Source organism: Falco rusticolus, chromosome W (assembly GCF_015220075.1).
Source record: "Falco rusticolus isolate bFalRus1 chromosome W, bFalRus1.pri, whole genome shotgun sequence".
NCBI lineage: Eukaryota > Metazoa > Chordata > Aves > Falconiformes > Falconidae > Falco > Falco rusticolus.
The window spans coordinates 21,330,178-21,341,959 of NC_051209.1; the positions used below are offsets into that span (position 1 = coordinate 21,330,178).

Below are 11,782 nucleotides of genomic sequence, written 5' to 3' on the forward strand. Positions count from 1 at the left end.
TTACAAGCTGACACATCAGCCCCTTGTAAAGGTATAAAAAGCTTGCTTGATTTTAATAAAGTGTCTTTGAGTGTCTTCGATCTGCTCTCAGAGTCTGTGCATCATATGCCACAAATAGGTGCTCCTGTTCTCCAGAGGCAAGAAGCAGTGTGTTGATCTAGGCAGCTGCCTACTTTGAGTTGAGTTATGATCAGGAGCTAGGATGAGCATCAGTCTAGGTGCCTGAATGTATTGTTCTAATCATAAATGGTACAGAGACAAGCTGGTGGGGTGCCACTCTTTCTTGATAATTCCTTGAAAACCGTGCTCCATTTAGTCTTCAACAGTGTAATGTTTTTCTACGCTGGCAGAAAATATCCAGGAAAAAAAGTTCTCGGTGATGAAAGAAGGGCATGCTGCTGCTGCAAAACCAGACTAATTTACAAGGTAATGGTAAATTTTATTTGGGGGTGATGGTGGTGGTGAGAAGATGTTAGAACAGTCAGTAGGAAAACAAAGTATCCTTACTATATTGGTGGCAAAAAGCAATGCAAGGCAACTACTATAAATAAAGTATCAGTGGCTGTACTCACATTTCATAAACTCCCAGGTTAGAAAAGAAATCTGAAATAACACTTCAGTAATGTTAGCAAACTTCAACCTCAGGAAAAGAAACAAGTAGAGATGGTAGGTTTTTTTCTTTCTAGTAGTTAAGAATTTACGCATAGTCATTGAAGTATTCCCTGACATGGTGCTGAAAATTTCTGTGATCTCCTTCTGTGCTTGATGTGAAGTCACTGAAGTGTCTTCTATAAAAGGCTTCTCAGTACAAACTTTGTATCTTCTAGGCAGAGTTAATCAGCACTGTCCAGTCTTCAGCAATCTACTTGGATAAAAGAGAACTCTTGAAGTGAGGAAATACTCCAACATGGACAGAAACAAACAAAAAAATGTTCTAGGGATTGTGCAACAATATCAGAAAACTAAAGAGCAACTTGATGCTGAATAAATTCTTGTTCAAGAAAGTAACTTCACAAACTGGGAAGGAATGCACATCCTTTTCTCAACTCAAGAATTCTTTCTTGACAACTGAAATAACCCATTTCCTTTATCTGTAAAAAATAAAGACCTCAAGAAGAAAATGTTAAGTGATATTGTCTATATCTTTTATTATTATTATATGTTTTTTGAAAGATGGCTGATGCTTCTCCTTCCAATAAAGGATTTCTTAGCTTACAGTGAGAGGCAATTCAGTAATTGTTCAGATGGTTGAGTTCTGGGAATATTGATGTTACTATTCAAACTGAAGAAGTTAGCTGCTTTTGGATAGAGGTGGGTATTTTATTAATCAAGAATGTATATGTGTGTGTATATATATATTAAAAAAAACCCAACTTTAAACCCAATAACCTTCCTAGAATTTGTAGTCTTTGTCTCCTGCCCAAGCACTTAAACAGTGGAGACTACGGAAAGGTATCCTCTTGGACTTAGCAGCTGAAGTTGAATGCATGTTGGGTACCAAACAACAACTTACAAAGCTTAAGACATTCCATCGCAGTTAACAAGGCAAGGCCCAGCAAGTGTGCCTGTATTAAATCAAAATATGTGCATATATAGCCCATTGCATAAATATATATGTGTATATATACATATTTACAGGGAAATAACACCATTTGCTGCAAGAACTGTGAACCATCCTTAGTAATTGACTGTGCTCTCATAGTCTGCTCTTTTTTCATTTGCCTCAAGTAGCAGAGGCAAAGCAGAGTGACTGAAAGTCACAAAAAAGCAACTTCAGAGATATCAAGGTGCAGGAGCAAAATCATGGACTCAACGACATATCGATATGATCCTAGTTGAAGCCACTTAAGTTTCTGCAAGCTTATATACAATTTTCATATTCATACACACGTCACACCTTAATTCTATTGGTTACATAAACTGTTCACACACTGCTATACAGATACTAATTGGTTAAAAGCATACAAGCATTAGTTAGTCCCATCATTAAAATTGTTGACATTCCTGCGCTCATCAGTTCCCAGCTCAGCTCCTGTTTTTCTGCCTGCTTAACTGCCAAAGATCCTGTTTTCTTTGTTCCAGGTGTCTTTCTCACACAACCTTTCGGCCTTGCTGAACAGATAAAGCTTTTAATCATATCTAGCTGCTAAAGCAAGAGTGACTTTTGATAGGCCGCATGTCCCTTTTCTTCCAAATACATTGTTACATCAAGGCACTAAGAGAAGCAGAAGTATTAAACATTATTGGTTTATTATTTGTCTGACTATTAGATACTGGCTGCAGGGGAAAAATATCTGTGCACTTGGACAAAGATACTTGCTAAGCAGAAAACTTCATAAAGATTATTGATTTTTGTATATTCAATGGCATATGGTGCAACTGCATATCTGGGTAAATCAATATTTTTTTTTTTGGTCTGGCACAATTATATAAATGTGTGACATCCTAATATAGCAGGGAAAAGAAACCTAAACCTACCTTTATTTCCTTTCCTGCTATGAATGTTTTACAATCTGATTGCAAGTTGTCTCATGTACTTTGGCCCTGGAGTTATCTCTTGGATGGAATCTGATAGGTATGTACAGGGCACTGACATTGAGGCTGCTCATTAAGTGGAAAGAGAAAGAAGAGTGTGTTCCAATATTAATAAAAACAGGACCTTTTGAAGAGGAACACCTAAAGATTTAAGTTCTGTAGACTGTGGGGTTTTTTAATTAATTTTTAAAAATTTTTATAAACTCATTTGGTTTTGGAATAGCTGCATGTAAAAGAGAACTGCAACAAAATTATTTTATCTTTTATCTGAAAATGATCATTCTACCTGCAAAGTAGGACTGTGGTTTGATTAAATAGCTCGCTAGCACATTTCTGTGAAAAAATAGGTCTCTCTCTGGTTTATCTCTATTGTCTGAGAAAGTTTATAGTAATTCTCCATCATGCCCAGGGAAAAGTAGTTAAGTTAGAGGACACCTCGGTATGTGATTACTATTACTAAAATATGTCATTAGGTATGGTTTAAGCTGGAGAACATGTACTGGTAAGAGATACCTCTGAAGTGGGGTGTGAGTACATATACAGGTGTGAATATTAACAATAGGAAGTGAATGATGAATGATGTACCACTTATCTATAGGATAATATACTTATGTTTATCTAAAAGTTGGGAAACGTCCAAGGACCCTTATTGCTAACATGACGGATGTACTAATTGCTAAGTCCTTGGATTTGTCATCTTTAAAAAGGCTATCTGGTCCTAAGTTCCTGTTGTTTATACAACGTGGCAAGGACAAGGACTTAAATCATGGTCACTAGTTTAGTGAGATATGTAAATGAGTTCCTGGAATTGTAATGAATATGCAAATGATTACCTGGAAAATTAATGAATAGGTATGAGTTGCTTGTATAAAGAGGGGACTGAAAAATCCCCTCGGTGTGCATGACTTTGGTGGAGCGATCCCCTATGCACCCAGTGCTTTCGAATAAAGATAACCTCTGCTTGCTCGTATATTGGTGAAGTGATTCTTTAAATCAGAAGGAACAGAGACAGAAGCTTGCAGAACATCTTTCCGTTTGACTGTTTCCTAGTTTTAGACTTCTGTTTTATAAAAGGAAATTAAGATTTTTATGGCTGTAATGTTAACATTCAGAAGTGAACCAGTGGTAAACTAGAGATCTCATGTTTGCTGACAGCCTGAAGCTTTGGCATTCACAAGTGAGTTGTTTTCCAGTCATTCATTCATTCAAGATAATGAAGGTGAAAGCTCACAATGATATGACAACATTATTAACTATTTAAATGCCACCTAAAGCTTTTAGGAAGGGCAAAGAAATGTTAGGATTACTAATATTGTTATATTGGCTTCCAGGATTTAGTGACATTTAGGAGTGCAACCATGTGCATTTGTTTTTCCTGATTCCCAGCCATGGTTAATCCAGAATGTTGTCTCACATTTATGCTGTGCATGTATCCAAATGTGGTTCCACTAAGAATCTACGTTTGGCTCCTGTATTCCCTCTATAGCATTCCTGTGGGCTTCTTTTAGCTTGTACCACTAAAGATTAACTGTGTGCGGAAATCCTCCTTTGGCAAAGTATCTGTGCTGCTTTCTTCTTCCCTCTTACAGAAATCACTGATTCACTGGTGGAAATGTGCTTTGCCAACCAAAATAGCAATTTAACTGTCCTCTGAGGTCATGACTTTTCTCTGGAAGTCTGTGTTATGGTAAAGGACTTGCCAACACAGGAAAGTTCAGTGGCAGGCTACTTGGGATTTCTCCTGTCCTCAAGGAATTAAAGATATTTCTTAATGTTTCAGAGTACTTTGGAGTCAAATTCACTAGATTTTTTTCCCAGCTACAGTATGAATAACATACAAAACTGTAAGAACTTATTCAAATTGGTGAAGGACACAAGGAGGAAAGAGATGCAGTGATTGGCTCAGCTGTAGGTTATGCTTCTGTCTTCCATCAGTGGAATTAAGGCTTCATAAAATGGGGAGGTAACATTACACCAGTGTTCTGGTCCAGGAAGACCCAAGCCAGGGAGGTTCTTTGCTATACCCAGAGTGAGATTAATACACAAACGAGATCAAATGCCACTAATCAAGGAAATTTATTGTGCGCTTATATAAACAAAGCATTCACGTGTTGCGGTAAGAAAATAGCGATAGGAAAGGGAAAGATAGGAAAGAAGGAAATCTAGCAAGCAGTTGGGACAGAATTGCAAGAGATAGTCGCCAGCATGAATCCAGTGGTGTCCCGGTGGTCCATAACCTCTTTTCACATTGGTGGTGGGGGTCTCTGGATCGTCACTTATTGTTTGGTGGCACAGTCTTTTATAGGGTGTTCAGGGGGGTTTTCTCCCACACAACGGCATGTACTGCATTCCTCCATGGGGCACATGCAATTACTTTGTAGGTAGGGGTGATTGTCCATGTCTAGGCACATCCCTCACAGTGGCATGGCCTTTCCTTGACCCTGGCCAAAAACTGATGTCAGACAGCTGTTGTCTCCTTATTTATTCACAACTGTTAAGTCTTGCAGGAGCTCAGCAAACAAGCTTTGAGACAGACATTTTGAGATATGGTCTCTCACAACCAGCAGTTTGGAGCTCCCCTGGAATGACGAAAAATATCTGAAGTTAAGAGAGCTGGAAGCAGATGAATTATTACTTTTTTAATTTATGTCGTTCCCCCTCCCCCCAGTATAGCTTTGGCAACTCATGTATGAGGAAAGTGCATGGCAAAAGGGGAGAACCTGTAATAGCATCACCATGGATGTGGAAAATCAAGAAAATGTTTCTGAGGAGGGTTACTTCCTGTAGTGGCTCACATTCCCCAGTCCTGGATGTTCTTGTGAAACATGCAGGGCTGAGGCTGTGGGATTTTGGGTATACTGGTAGATGAAAAACAGGACATGAGCTGGCCATGTGCGCTTGCAGCCCAGAAGGCCATTCATATCCTGGGCAACATCAAAAGAAGCGTTGCCAGTAGATCAAAGGAAGTGATTTTTCCCCTCTACTTTGCTCTTGTGAGACCCCACCTGGAGTACTGCACCCAGCTTTGGGGTCCCCAGCACAAGACAACCATGGACCTGTTAGAGTGGGTCCAGAGGAGGGCCGCAAAAATGGTCAGAGGACTGGAACACCTTTCCTATGAAGAAAGGCTGAGAGAGCTGGAGTTGTTCAGCCTGGAGAAGAGAAGGGTCTGGGGAGACCTTATAGCAGCCTTTTGATGTATAAAGGGGGCTTATAAGAAATACACTTTTTACCAGGGCCTGTAGTGACAGGATAAGGAGTAATGGTTTTAAACTGAGACAGGGTAGGTTTAGATAGGACATAAGGAAGAAATTTTTTACAATAAGGGTGGTGAGACACTGGAACAGGTTGCCTAGAGCAGTTGTGGATGACCCCTCCCTGGAAGTGTTCAAGACCAGGTTGGACAGGACTTTGAACAACCTGATCTAGTGAAAGATGTCCCTGCTCACAGCAGGAGGGTTGGACTAGATGATCTTTACAGGTCTTATCAAGCCACAGTATGTTATAATAGAAATAAATCATTCACACGGAGATAAGAATGCACTGTATGCAGTGACGTGTCAAGTGGAATTTTGTCAGGCATGGACATTAAGCCATTTAATAGTATAAGATCTAGGCTGTCAAAGATTACAGGGAACTTGTGATTAAACTAGCTGTAGTTGTGTTTTCAAAAGCCTTTCAAAATGTATTTGCAATATGACTGTTCTGAATTTGCCTTGTCAGATTCCTGGTTTTGATAGTCTCAAGCTTTTCAGATTGCTTTAATGCCTGCTGTTAAGGGAGACTGGAAATGTATGTTGTATGCAAGTGTTGCAGGATCTGACTATCAGCCAATTGAAAACACACAGCGTCTCACTTTTTTAGCTGTTGGTTCCATTAGTCAGACCTTAATAGCATAATTCAGATTGGAAAGGACCTCAAGAGGTCTCTAGTCCAACCTCCAGCTCTGAACTTGGATGGGGTTGCCTCAAGGCTTTGTCCAGTTAGGTCTTCAAAATCTTGGTGGTACATGTTTCTTAGAGAATCATCTAAATTCTTTTTTGAATAATTGGAAAGAAAGATTTCTCATTTCTGCTCTTCAAGTGTAGAATTATTTGTGTGTTTTACCAGAGTCAGACTGTGGTTATGTGACGTTTGGTTTTTGTTTTGGCTTGCTCAATACATCAACTTGGAGGAAAAAATATGCTGTATCCAACAGCCTGAGAGGTGAGGCTACTGCTGTTCCATGTCCCCAGATCCACCCAGTAGTAAGACTGAAGGTATATTCTCAGCAAGTATGCACACACGTATATGCTGCATGTGTACATGGCCGGCCATACAGATCACAGAATGATTGAGGTTGGAAGGGACCTCTAGAGGTCTTGTCCAGCTCCCCTGCTCAAGCAGGGCCACCTAGAGCTGGTTTCCCAGGACCATGTCCAGATGGCTCTTCAATATCTCCAGGGAGGGAGACTTTACAACCTTTCTGGGCAACCTCTTCTAGTGCTCAGTCACCCTCACAGGAAAAAAGTGTTTCCTGATGTTCAGATGGAACTTCCTGTGTTTCAGTTTGTGTCCATTGCCTACTGTCTTGTCACTGGACACCACCAAAGAGAGCCTAGCTCTATATTCTTTACAGCCTCCCTTCAGGTATTTATACACATTAAGATGCCATCTGAGCCTTCTCTTCTCTAGGCTAAACAGTCCTAGCTCTCTGCCATTCCTCATAGGAGAGATGCTCTAGTCCGTTAATCATCTTTGTGGCCCTTTGTTGGGCCTCTCCAGTATGTCCATATCTCTCTTGTACTGAGGAGCCCAGAACTGGACATAGGACTCCAGGTGGGGCCTCACCAGTGCTGAGGGGAAGGCTCACATCCCCTGTGATCTGTCTGATCACAGACACTCAGAGCACTCACACAAACACAGACAGCACTCTGGCTGAGCAGGATGGAGGTCTGCAAGTGAGAATATACATATACACACACTTATATGTTCAAGGTAGATTCCTCCAGCAGCAGGGCTCAGGCACTCAGTCTGCCCAGTAGCTGGCCCTGGATCTGTCTCCTGTTACTGGCACCTGGCTGTACAAGCTCCTGAGGCCCCAGCCTCACTCCACACAGCTGGCCAGGACTTCTCTGGTCCCATGTGTTGTTGTTCCCCCCCCCCGCTCTCACCCTTAGACACACAGGTGCTCTCACACCCAGAGCTGCTGGTCCTTAAGATACCCACTTACCCCCTTGCTCCCAGGCTGCTTCACTTATCGGCTAGTCTGTCTTGATCTTTATTGGTGGTCACGCTTGCTCACACAGGAGGAAGTTAAATCAATTAATTTCTCAAATTAGCACTGAGAGTGCCTGCAAAAATCTGGATGTATGTTATTCTGCACAGAAAGAGCAAATATGTTTCAAGTACAAATCTGTTGTCTGAAGATTTGGCTGGGAAATCAAAATCTATGTTAGACAATTACACTGACAGCTGAGTGGTAAAAGTATTACAAGGTTAGAGCAGTTCTGCTGTCCTTTCTGTGCTCTGCCATGGACTTGGGATAAATGCATCATCTTTTAGTGCCTCATTTTCCTATTTGTAAAATGAGGATCACCTTTCACTTGCTGTTTATTTAGATTTTAAGGCCTTTATGACAGTGTCTGTAGCTTACTATGAGATCTGTACAAAGCCCCAGTATAAGGGCTGCGATCTCAAGTTTGGATCCTACTCTGGTCCTCCCTTGGTGAGTGCAACTCAGAATAGCTACAGACATATAAAGAGGTTGGGTTTATACAAAAGGAGGGCAGTAACTAAATTCAGGATGACCTACTTAGACCAAGCCTACTGGGTTACTAGATACTAATGAAATTCAGTGTAAGGAGCTATGAAGCAGTAAGGAAAGGAAATTACAACAACCTGAGGAGGGGTCACCTTCGGTTATATATTATAGAGCAAGCATGTTAATGGAGAACAATTTGAAAATTAAAGTAATTGAAATAGTAAATAAGCATTCTGCATGATATTTCAAAGCAGTGCATCAGAAGATTATGCCTGCCTTTAAAAATCTCTCAGTAAAAGTGCTGAATAAAAGGCAGGGGAAAATCATCTTTGCCTAGTTCAATAGAAAGCTCTTCCCCCTGCCCCCCATTTCAAGGTGCCTATCTGCAGTATTCAAGTACCACTCAGAATTGTGAAGGAGTCCAAGACAAAACAGAGGGGTTTTTTAATGTTTTTCCCTATTAATAATGTGTATGTATCTCTGCAGGGGATTTTACTGAGTATCATTTAGCTTTATTGAAAGGGCATGTGTTTCACTTTGATGTGATGACAACCATACTGGGACAGAAATGGGTCTTCCTTGGAAGAAAATCCAAAGTTTGGATTCTGTTCCTGGGAGAACTTCTTGTTCGGCCCTTTGAAAGCTTAAATGTGGGTGTTTGGTGTCTAGTCCCTGGCAAGAGCTGCTACAAAGAGATGAGTTTGACATCAAGTGATATCTTAAGGCACTGAGAACTTTGCAGATGAGGACCTTGATTCATTTTATGAAGAGAATAGGTAGGTGATGGGAGCCTGCAGTGCAGAGGTGATTTATAGTGCTAAGGAGGGTCTGCTAGTGTGGAACCTGGAATATGCAGGATCCTGAAGCTATTGGTTGCTATAAAAATGTTCTTGCTACAAAATGGAAGTGTAGAAACTGGGCAGCAACAGGGTAACATGGATTTTGAAGGAGTAGCAGATTTGATCAACTCACTTTTTATTCAAGTTAATTTAAAGGGGAGGGGCAGAGAGAAAATAAATTGCTATTAATATCTTCATTTCCAAGTTTGAGATCAACAGCTCCTGGGGTAGATAGAGCCTAACTCTCAGTAGAGGAGGCTCTTGGCCTTGAACAGGTTCTTGTATCCTAGGAGCAGTAGTACACACCTCACAGGGCACTGCTAAGTCTTTGGCTGGCTGTAAATATATAAGATTTACAAATCAACCAAAAAAACCCCAAACCCCAAACTAAGAGCCTCATCAAAGTAAAACAATCATTAACAGACAGGGAATGACATATACTCAAAGTTTTGTGTGTGCCCTAGCAGTCTATTTCTAGTCTCTTGGTTGCCATCTATAAAATTTAGGTTAACCAGAAATAACTCAAACTGAAACATAGCTGTCTCCTGGCTATGTGCCTTTGCTTCTCTTCAAAGACATTTTTTTCTGAGAAAATAAACAACTGTTCTTTTTATGTAAGCCAGTACTTGGTAGGACTGTCTTTGGTAGTCAATACAGGGAATTTTGTTCATTCTTTCCTAATCTCAAACATCATCAACTTTAAATGGAAGACACATCAAGAACAGCATTCAGTTATGCATATGACAGTTATTCATAGTGCTGCAAGTTGTGTAACCTGTTTGTTGGTACTGGGGGCACAACTTTTGATCTCAACTTTTTGTTTATTTTTCAGCTATAGATCTACGCTTGCAATAGTGAACCTGATAAATGTCAGATGAGTCATTGTACCCATGTATTTACTGTGGGCCAAAAGCAGCTTTGGGCCTCCTTACCTCCACATTAGTACCAGCCAGTGTGGCATGTGTATTTTACATGTGGGTGTAGAGGAATTTTTAAAGAACCAAGGACATATGTTAGCATTGTCCGGGTTGGACAACCCAGGCCTGTTAGTTGAAGCTGCAGAGCAACTTTAAATTGTCTTTGGAACAAGCAGTGTGAGAAAGAAAACAAGCTATGCACAAACAAGAAGCCAGGTGCAGAGCAAGTCCTGGGAACCGCAAAATCAACACACTCTCATCGGAAAACTCTGATCAGGCGCCTGCAGCATGCTCACCAATCAGCAACACAGACCCCACGTGACCAGAAACTTTTATCCAATCACCTGTGTGTAGAGTCATGTGAGCGGTCGGTTTAAGTTATAAATATGACCTGTTTGTTTAATAAAGTGAGCACGGCATGTAGCCATATTGGTGTGATTGTCGTGACTTGGCCGACTCTCCACGGGGGACCCTCTTCGTGTGGGGGCACTGCTTTGCTCTGCACTAAGACCAGAACTGTGCTACCAAGGTTTATCAAATAACAATTCTATGGCAACTCATACAAAACAGCACATTTAGAAGAATATATATGACGCTGTATACAGAGCTATTAATTATGTTTATTTAAATGTTTCCAACTTCAATGCAATAAATTCTCCCTCCTGTCCCTGTGACATGCACTTTTCTCCATGACTTAATCACACTTTAGGGGAGAGGGTGTAAATTCTTCCTTCTGTGTGATTTGTGCTGAATAAAATGCTAATGGCGAAGTCTATCCCAGTGTAAACAATGGTGGATATTTTCTTTCTGTCAATAACTATATTGTATAAGGCCATGTGTCTGTAAAAAATTATTCACACAGCTCGTAAGATAAATACTGCTGGTCTGGTTTTCCTTCCAAAAGGGTATGCATGAAGAGGAAAACTTCCTAGCAGCACAAAATCATGCTAAGTCATGGATGGGGAAATTTCAAAAGGAGTGCAAAGAACATCTGGCAAGGTCACTGCACAGTTCCTTCTGCTCTGTTTAATGGTAAATTGCAGTTATAACCTATGTTAGCAAATGTTAGTATTATGTTAGTACTTATTAACCAACGATGTATGAGTTGCTGTGTTACTTGTCACTTAAGCTGTGATATTTAGGAGTCCCTGCTCTCTGGACCATGTTAACCTTGGTCTTTAATCTCAAGACCATAACCAGAGCATCTAGGTTCTATTGTGTATGGGATGAATTATTGGACAGCTTGGCAAGGTAGATATCTAGTCGTCCAACTTGGCAACAAAACTTATTTTTAAGGTGTCCTGAAGTGAACTACCTGCATTATAATACTAAAGAACGCACTCACAGGTCAAGAAGACCCTCACCCAGGTGAAGACCCTTCCTCTGCGCAAGCATAGTAACCGAAGAGGATGACACAGCAGATATTATAATTATATGCAAATTAATAGCCAATCATTGTAACTGGGAGTATACTACCTTATCATTTTTGTGTATAAATATAACAGTGAGATCAATATAGTTGTGCTTGATTTGTGGAGATGCCACGAAGCACCCAGTGCTGCAATAAAGAAATGCCTGCTTATCTACTTCATGTAGATGGGGTTTTCGTTCCCTGGCTAACATAGTGACAAAGGACACAGAGAAGGTAGTTACTGAATGCCGCTTTTGCTTCAGTCTTCACTGCCAAGGCCAGCACTCCGGTTTCCCAGACCCTGGAGGCAAGAGAGGAAGTCTGGAGAAAGGAAGAC

The 11,782-nt window shown here is 40.7% G+C and overlaps 2 long non-coding RNA genes across 2 annotated transcripts; both read right to left on the reverse strand.

Moving 5' to 3' along the window:
- Positions 1–418: 418 nt before the first annotated feature.
- LOC119140690 lies at positions 419–3,954 on the reverse strand. The gene is made up of 2 exons (XR_005101689.1): positions 3,369–3,954; positions 419–3,337 (listed from the first exon to the last, which is right to left on the reverse strand). It is a non-coding gene; the product is annotated as an uncharacterized LOC119140690 (long non-coding RNA).
- A 638-nt stretch (positions 3,955–4,592) lies between these two features.
- On the reverse strand, positions 4,593–10,237 carry LOC119140688. The gene is made up of 2 exons (XR_005101687.1): positions 7,748–10,237; positions 4,593–5,114 (listed from the first exon to the last, which is right to left on the reverse strand). It is a non-coding gene; the product is annotated as an uncharacterized LOC119140688 (long non-coding RNA).
- Positions 10,238–11,782: the final 1,545 nt, after the last annotated feature.